This window comes from Tenrec ecaudatus, chromosome X, assembly GCF_050624435.1.
Source record: "Tenrec ecaudatus isolate mTenEca1 chromosome X, mTenEca1.hap1, whole genome shotgun sequence".
Classification (NCBI taxonomy): Eukaryota; Metazoa; Chordata; class Mammalia; order Afrosoricida; family Tenrecidae; genus Tenrec; species Tenrec ecaudatus.
The window spans coordinates 52,228,576-52,238,281 of NC_134548.1; the positions used below are offsets into that span (position 1 = coordinate 52,228,576).

General features: G+C 41.8%; 1 pseudogene; it reads right to left on the reverse strand.

Annotated features, from left to right (window-relative positions):
* Nucleotides 1-699: 699 nt before the first annotated feature.
* LOC142433367 (sentrin-specific protease 6 pseudogene) lies at nt 700-8,499 on the reverse strand (annotated as a pseudogene).
* Between the last annotated feature and the right edge of the window lie 1,207 nt (nt 8,500-9,706).

Sequence of the window (9,706 nt, forward strand, 5' to 3'; positions counted from 1 at the left end):
TGCAGTATAGCACCGGTGAAACAGACAACATTCCTCTACTTCTTTAATGCTTCCCCCACGCCCCACTATTATGACCCGCGTTCTATCTTAGAAATCTAGCTAGACCAGAGCATGTACACAGGTACAGAAAAGAGCTCAGGACACACAGGATTCAGGACAGATATTGAGAGTAGTGATACCATGAGGGAAGGGAAAGGGGCCTTCTACAGCTCTTATAACCATCTATACAGCCATTGTATCAGGCACATCAGTACATTTGTTGCCATCATCCCTTTCAAAACCTTTTCTTTCTCTTGAGCCCTTAGTGTCAGCTCCTCTTTGTTTCCCTCTCACCTCCCCCCCCTCCTTTAAACCCTAGTGAAACCTTGATGAATTATAAATTCTTCTTCTATTTTTTCCTCTATTTTTGTTTTGTGCTTAGAAGTTGCAGGTTTAAGTTCTAGAAACAGAGAACACATAACAAAAGCTTCCTAATGGGTGAATAACGAAATTATAAATGCTGGGATAAGTTGCCCCATTAACATGGTTATCGACATTTACTTAATACATACTTTATGGAAAATTAATTATAGGACATTTAGAGAAGCATGAAAATTTACAAATCACTCTGAGTCATGGACAATTGCATGTTTTATTGTCTAGACCAAGATCAAGAGTGTATTATTTCTAGAGGCAGAACTGACCAGGCAAGAGAAATTGTCAGTCTGCGATCCTGGCGTCATCTGGTTGCGTTCCTTCACCTAAAGGCGTTTATTCTGAAAGCCTGTATGAACGCTTGTTCTCCCATTGCACTGCTCTGCCTCCATCTTCAGAATTAGGTTGCGGATTTCCTCTCTCTTTGCCCGTATTCTTAGAGGAGGAAACCAGTTTTTCAAATCCATAGCTAGTGCAAAATTGAGAACTGGATTCTCAAAAAAACTCTCGACATACTGCAGCAAATAGACACCGCAATCACTGAGGTTGCTTTGTTGGGGCACGTTTGGACTCAGGTCCATCATGACATCTGTGGAAAAACTCCTCTTGGTGCCTTTTTTAATTTCCCATTCCTCCTCTAGATATTCTCGAAGAATTTTCACAACATGTGAGCGGGATAGGCCTCGTAGAGAGTCCAGAAGCAAGATGCAAGGCTGCTTACACACGGTGGGCTCGAAATGCCACTGTCTTCTCTCCGGGCTGCAAGGGCTCTCCTGCTCTTTGAAGGGTGACTCATGAGGACAGTTTGGCTTGATTTCACTCACTGCGTGTGCATGTTGTGACGGTCTTAAACAGTCCCCTTGTGGCCCATGCTCACTGTTATTCTTATCAACAACTTTCTCGCACACGGAATCTCCTTTCTTTGATGCTTCACTTTCACTTGCAGTCTGGCTTACTTTTTCCAAACTACCTTTTACGTTGCATGTATGTTCCCCACACCGAGGGTCCCTTTCTTCCTGTGGGGCACCCTTCGAAGGAAATAAAGGCATGTGAAGCTTTATGTTTAGAATCCTCGAAATTACAGATTTGGCAGAGCAGGCTTGTGAAGAACTGGCCATTACGTTGGCTGTAGGAGAAGAAATACAACGGTCTACTACAGTTGAAGTTTTTTGGACGAGTGCATTTTTGTGGAAATGAGGATTATGCTCATATTGTGGTTTCTCAAAGCCAGGAAAACAAATAATAGCCAGAAACCAATGTGCATTTTCATTAAGGGGAACAAAAATAAAATCTTTTGCAAAAATATTTACATACCGGGTCCAGGATTTTACTCTCAGATGTCGCTTTTTTGGTGTTGATAGATTGGTACATTCCTGAAAAGGCTGTCTTTTTATGTCAGTCAGGCATTGGTAAAAAGACGAACTGAAGATATGAATTCGGTTCGCTTCCTCTTTCTTCAGTTTCTCAAGCACCAAATATTTCAAATAAAAGTCAATAATAATATCATTTAGAAATACCCCTTCCTTTAGACAGTGTAGGTCCACACTAGTAACAGAGATTCCTCCTCTAGCTGGAGGTGGTGGGTACACTATTAGTTTTTCTACAGGACCAGTAAAGGTGGCTTGGCTCTGTCCAGTTGCTTTGTCATCACCAACCAACTGGAGTTTCTGTTTGCTTTGAAGTAGTATTTTAGAGTCAAAGGCCATAGTTTTCATTATGTTTAATTTTTGTATCACACTTCCTTTGATGCTTTCGGCATAGGTTTTTCTACAGGCAACAATTCTGGTATTGGCTTCTTCAAAGGAAATTTTTGAAAAAAAATTGGAAATCTTATTCTTTCTACCTATCTCAATAAGGATTTTTTCAAATCGTGTATTTGTTTCAAGATCAAGGTCAGTGTCAAAACTTAAGATGATATATCGTTCTAGAGTCGGTATCTTATTTATTTCTTTACACTCAGTCCAAACTTTCTCTTTCTTGTGCATTTGCAGCTGCGTGCTCAACTTTCCATAAACTGCTGGTGTGGTCTGGAGAAACACTACTGGGGGGTTTCGGACTTGACACCAGTCACATTTCATTACATCAGAGGTGTCTAAGGTAATTGCTACCTGACCACCTTCTGGTTCTTCTAGCTTTATCTTGATAAAATCCAAAGCAAAAGTGACTGGCTCTAGTAACACCCGGAGAAGTATTCCTACTCGTACACATCGACACTTTAAAATGACCCTGTCACAGGAACTCTGGCAGCTTAGGGACAGAGGATGGACTACGGTTTCTTCAGAAACAATTTTACGACGTTTTAGAGGCTTGTTGAGACCAAAACTGCCCAAAGGGTCTCTCATGCTAGCTTTAATTGCCAACGGAGCAGTATTTAACTTGGCTTGGGCCAGAATGCCTCCTCTATGTGTGTTTTCGTTGCAGGCTGCTTCCAGACCCCCGGTGGGGGGCGCTCGGGAGCAACATGCTGAAGCAGCCTGTTGAGGAGCTACGCTCTCTCTTCTGTTGGCTCTGTCACTGTCCTCATCATCACTGAACAAATCGATTGGATCATGTGGATGTGAAAGGCTGGGTTTCCTTTCCTTCCTCTTTGCCATTTTGGCTCCTTTCGCATTGGCTAAAATGACGTTCCCACTAGTCAGCCCATATGTCTGTCTACTATCATCACAGTTCACAGTCATATCAGTGGGGGGCTTACCCTGGCTGAGGCCATAACTCTTCTTGGTTGTTCTTGTATTTTGTGACTTCGGGCCTGCAGAATTCTGAGGAACCGAAATCCCGGATAACGGTCCAGGCGATTCACTCGGACCTGTGGCTTTTCTACAGTTCTTGTGAAAGTCCTTGGACAGATTCATACCGCCACTTCGGCAGACGCTGTGATCGTCCTTTCTCTTCCAGAGCTTGGACGACCTTCAAGCTGCTCACGGACGGACGTTGACGGGAAGCTCCCGGAAAGACCAGTGGGCTTCTTCTGACTTGGGCGTGGCACGAGGGGTAGCATTGTTGACGTCAGAGCACCTTGGCAATACTTTGGGGCCAACGGAAAGGCCTTAAATGAGCAATGTCAACTTTCTGGGAACCAGGTGGGTATCAGTTCCTTTCTGTTCGGGCTGCTGGTTGCACTAATGACATCCGTGTGCTAGCATGTTGCAAACGTCTACCATGAACTACAGTTGCCGAACATAATGGTGCATTTTGTGTCTTTTCACTCAAGTCTTATGGTCGCTTAACATGTTAATTCCAAGTTGGTTCCCTTTCAAAGTTTTGTTTCATCTTACATAGGTCGTCAAGAACAATTTCAGTTCAGCAATTCACCTTTGTTCCTTTTGAGGTCTCAGAATCCTCATCTTCATCCACACTTAGCAGATCTGCCCCATCTTTATCTGTATCTCCTTCATTTGCTTCCCCACGACCAAAACTCCAATTATTTTATTTTTAATAGTTTTCTTAGGGGCTTATACAACTCTTATCACAATCCAAACATACATCAATTGTGTAAAGCACTTTTGTACATTCATTGCCCTCATCATTCTCAAAACATTTGCTCTCCCCCAAGCCCCTGTCATCAGCCCTTCATTTTTCCCTTCCCTCTCCCTTCCTCCCTCCCTCATGAACCCTTGATAATTTATAAATTATTATTTTGTCATATCTTGCCCTGTCTGATGTCTGCCCTCGCCCACTCTTCTTTTGTCCATCCCCTAGTTACAAGGTCACATGTCGATCATTTTAATCGGTTCCCCCTTTCCAACCCACCCTCACTCCACCCTCCAAGTAGAGCCACTCACACCACTAGTCCTGAAGGGATTATCTGCCCTGGATTCCCTGTGTTTCCAGTTCCTATCTGTACCAGTGTACATCCTCTGGTCTAGCCAGATTTGTAAAGTAAATTCAGATCATGATAGTGGGGGAGGTGAATGCATTTATGAAGTAGAGGAAAGTTGTATATTTCATTATTTCTATGTCAGACCCTGACTGGCTCAACTCCTCCCTAAGACCTTTCTGTAAGGGGATGTCCACTGGCCTGCAAATGGCTTTTGGATTTCCACTCTGTACTGCCCACCTCATTCACTATGATATGTTTTTTTCTTATGATGATTTCTGATACCTGCTCCCTTGGACACCTCATGATCGCCCAGGGTGATGTGCTTCCTACATTTGGGCTTTGTTGCTTTTGAGCTAGATGGCCGCTTGTTTACTTTCAAGCCTTTAAGACCCCAGACACTATCTATTTTTATAGCCGGGCACTATCAGCTTTCTTGGCCACATTTGCTATGCATCCATTTGTCTTCAGTGATAATATCAGGGAGGTGAGCTCACAATGATATGATTATTTTTTCTTGCCTGATTCTTTCATGCCTGATAACTGATCCCTTCGACCCCTCGTGATCACACAGGTGATCTTAAAGTTGGGCTCTGTTGCTTTTGAGCTACATAGTCGCTTGTTTACCTTAAAGATTTTAAGACCCCAGAAGCTATGTATTTTGGTAGCCAGGCACCATCAGCTTTCTTCGCCACATTTACTTATTCCCACACTTTGTCTTCAACGCTTGTTTCTGGACGGTGAGCATCTCAGAATGCCAATTTAATAGAAGAAATATTCTTGCATTGAACCAGTACTTGAGTGGAGTCCCAATGTCCATCTGCTACCTTACTACTAAACCTAAAAATATATGCACATAGATCTATTTCCCCATCATCATGTATATTATATTTGCATCATACATGCCTTTATTTAGACCTCTATAAATGCCCTTTGCCTCCTAGCTCTTTCCTCCATTTCCTTTTACTTTCAGTTTCTATTTGGGTTTCAGTAATTCCTCTTGGTTACATTAACCTTGATCACGCCCTACCAGGTCTCCTACACCTACCTCACCACCGATTTGGATCACTTGTTGTTCCCTTGTTTGCATTTCTTAACACCACTACCTTTCCCCCCACCTTCCCCTCTCCCAAGTCCCCGCGGAACTGTTGGTCCCATTGTTTTGTCCTCCAGATTGTTCATCCAGACTCTCTTATTTAGACAGACTGTGGAGATAATAAGGTGCACAAAAACAAGACAGAGCAAAAGCAAGCAACAATATACAATAAAGCCATAACAACAACAAAGCAATGACAAACAAAACAAAATGCAACATGAAAGAAAAGCTTGTAGTTAGTTCAAGGACTGTTTGTTGGCCTTTAGGAGTGTTTTCCAGTCCAGGCCATGCCTTGGCCCCAAAGTCCACCTTCAGCATTCCCTGGAGACCTCCCCGCTCCATTCCCTTGCTGTTCTGTTGCACCCCTTTAGTGTTTGGCCTCGGTGTGGCGGGATCATCTCAGGCGCAATTCCCACACTGTGTCTTCAGTGTTGTACCCTGTAGGGCTATGGGTCAATGAGGGACATCATGTCTCATAGTGGGACCGACCATGTGGTCCTCTCAGTGGACTGGCTGCTCTAATTGGGAACATTATCCTCCTCGCTTGGTGGGCCAGTATGTGCTCCACTCTCTCCTCCTTCCCCTTCATCGGCTCCCATGTACTCTGATCAGATATGTCCCTCTCCCAGAGTTGCAGGTTCAATGTCGTCCTTTGAAATAAATACTTTGGGGTGGGGTGGGGGGGGAGGTATCTACATAGTAGTTGGGATTGGGGCCTGCCCCTCAGACCTCTCCGCTGGTTCCCCACTCCACACCGGCATGATGCATTCACATCTTGGAACACTGGGTTGAAATCTGGTCCATCTTTCCCTGTGGAGATATAAATAATACCTCCCCTTGGGTGGGTTAGTGCCCTGTGCCCCTGCTACCCATTTCTTTTTTTTAATTATTATTTGCTTTTCCCACCTCTGTTTTAGTTGTTTACCATATGTATCCCTGGATTTGGTCTGGTCCATGCCATACAACGTGGTGCTCAGCCCAGGAATGTTTGTATACAGTAGCATTTTCCCTATGTCCCTTTTGCATTTTTTTTAAAGCTTACTCCAGCGGACTCATGTTGTATTTGTCTTTTTGTGCTTGGCTTACTTAGCTTGATTTCCTCCAGTTCTTCCCATGGAGCGACGTGCTTCATACATTCATCACTGCTTTTTAGCATTGAGTAGTACTCCATATTATGAGTGTACCACAGCTTTCAAATCCACTCGTCAGTTGATGGAAATTTGGCTTGTTTCCAACTCCTTATGATTGTGAATTGTGTTGCAATGAACATTGGAGCACAGATGTCTGGCCTTGGTTTGTTTCTTGCCTCTTCTGGGTACATGCTCAGTAGGGGGATTGCTGGGTCATATGGTAACTCGATTTCCATCTGTTTTAAATATCGCCAGATTGATTTCCATAGTGGCTGTACGTACTTACAGGTCCACCAGAAGCGGATGAGAGTTCCTGTCTCCCCACAGCCCCTCCAACGCTTGTTGCTTTCTGATTTTTTTAAATTAGGCTATCGTTGAGGATGTTAGGTGGTACCTCATTGTTGTTTTAATTGCATTTCTCTTATGGCCAAAGATCGGGAATATTTTCTCATATGTTTATTGGTCATTCAGATTTCTGCCCCTGTGAAACTTCTGTTCAGGTCCTTTGCCAAGTGCTTAGTGTGCAGGTATTTTCTTTTTGGAAGTTATCAGAGTACTGTGAATTTTAGCAATAAGGCCTTTGTCTGATGTGTCATTGCAAAAGATGTATTCCCAGTCCGTGGACGCTGTTATTGCTCTCCGGGTAAATTCTTTCGATGTACACGGGTGTTTTATCTTCATTATATCCCCATTTGTCAATATGTTTCTCTTCTGTTTTTGTTACCTTCCCTATTTCTGATAGCTTATGTATTCCCTGTGCCAAAGTTCTCAAGTTCATCCCAATTCCCTCATTGATGACCCTACTAATTTCAGGTTTAACTTCAAGGTCTGTGATCCACCTAGAATTTATTCTTGTGCGTGGAGTGAGATAAGGGTCTTGCTTCATTTTTCTGCATGTAAATATACATTTTTTTCCAGCACCACTTGTTAAAGAAGGAATCTACTTCTAATCAGATATTTTGGGTGCCCTTATCAAAGATCAGTTGTCTGTATGCTGATGATTTTATTTCTGGGCTTTCAGTTCTTTCCTATTGGTCTGAGTATCTGTCATTATACCAATAACATGCAGTTTTGAGAACTGTGGCTGTATAGTATGTGCTAAAGTCAGGCAAAGCAAGTCCTCCCACTGTATCCTTCTTTTTGAGGAGTTCTCTGCTAATTCTGAGCTTCTTCCCTCTCCATATGAAGTTGGTATTCAGCTTTTGCATTTCTTTGAAGGAAGATGAGGGTAATTGTATCGAGATTGCATGAAATGTATATAGTGCCTTAAGCAGAACTGACATCTTGACTATATTGAGCTTTCCAATCTATGAGCCTGGGATATACTTCCATTTGTTGAGGTTGGTCTTGGTTTCTTGTAATAATGTTCTGCAGTTTTCTGCATATTGAACTTTTGTTCTTTTAGTCAGGTATATGCCTAGATATTTCGATTTGTGTTTGGCTATTGGTAAGGGTACCACGTTTTTGATCTCCTCTTCTGTGGTCTTATCCTATGTGTGTAACAGTCCAATGAACTTCTGTTTGTTGATCTTGTATCCTGCTACTCTGCCAAACTCCTCTATTGTTTCCAGTACTCTCGCCTTGTGGAGCTTTGGGGATTTTCCATATATAACATCATATCATCTGCAAATAATGATATTTTCACCTCTTCCTTCCACAGAGGAAAACATTTGATGTCTTTTCTTTGCCTTATGCTGTTAGCTAATACCTCCAGCATGATAGTAATTAAGAGTGGGGACAAGGGGCATCTTTGTCTGGTCTCCTTTTTCAGTGGGATTGTGTTAGTCTTTTCTCCATTGACTACCACGTTGGCTGTTGGTTTTTCATATATAGCTTGTATCGCCTTGAGGAATTTCACTTCCATTCCAAGCTTCTCAAGTGTCTTAAACAGGAATTGGCATTGGATGTTGTCGAATGGTTTTTCTGTGTCTATCCATATTGTCATATGGTTCTAAATAGTTTTTCAAGCTCCAATTATTTTTAAAACAACCATCCCTCTTAGACTCCGAGCTCGACAAAGCTATTCCGGCTCGCGGCCCCATCCACTGCCACCTTCTAGGCTTCCCTCCTTCTAGCCCATCAAAATTAATATTATTTACATATCTTACACCAACCGCTGTCTTCTTTGACCCCCACGTTTTTGTTGTTCATCAACGCTGGTGGTTTTTGGTGCTCATCAATTAATTCTGAAATTTTGGGGGTAATATTTACACTTTTAATGTTTACATATATGAACATTCATTTGCAATCTACTTTTTTGCCAATGGCTTGGAGTAGGGCTCCATTTATTTGTCCATGAAGAGATAATCAAATGTTCTCATACTGTTGATTACATAGTTTAACATATCCTCAATGACCTATAAGGCTCTCTAGTTATCCTTTCTCACAGATTTGGCTCTATTCTAGCGCATTTGTTTTGCTACTCGTGTGCTCATGCCATTTTTGTATTGTACACAGAAATTTCCACACAACCTTTCATCCCCAGCAATGGCCTAATAGGTGTCTGTCTTTATAGTTATGCCTTTTCTAGCTATTTCATATACATAGTACCATGAAATACAGATTATTTTGTGTGTGCCTTCTGTTAGCATATTTTATGTTAATCCACCTTTCATATATAACAACTTATTCCGTATGTTCTAAGTAGCACACTATTGTGTATGTATGTATACACACACACACACTCACACACCCACATACATGCAGCATTTTGTTTATCTACTCCCTAACTGAGGTACAGTTTTTGCTTATTATGAACAATGCTGCTGTGAGCGTTTGCATATAGGTTTCGGGATGAGCAAATGATTCATCGCTCTGGCATAAATACTGAGGGGTGGAATTGCTGCACTTTATAGACATTGTGTATATATAAAGTTTTAAGAAATTATAAAAGTGTTTTCAAAGGCAGATACGCTATTTTGCATACCCACCAATCGTGTCTGAGAGCGTGTATTTCTCTACATCCTCACCAATATTTTTTGTTTTCTATCACTGTGAGCATCGCTGCTTTTGTTGCATGTGAATTTAAATAACTTTGGGATTATACTTTGCCAATAATGCATGTTAAGTATATTGTCACATGTGTATTAGATTGAGATAGCTATACATAATCTTTTGTGGAATGTCTGTTCTTTTCCTCATTTAAAAAAAAACAAGGAAAAAGGGTTAAGTAGTGTAATTTATCATTTAAAAAAGGTTTCATGGAGTATGGTGTTGTTTCATAGATAAAATATCTCCTGAAGTCATGAT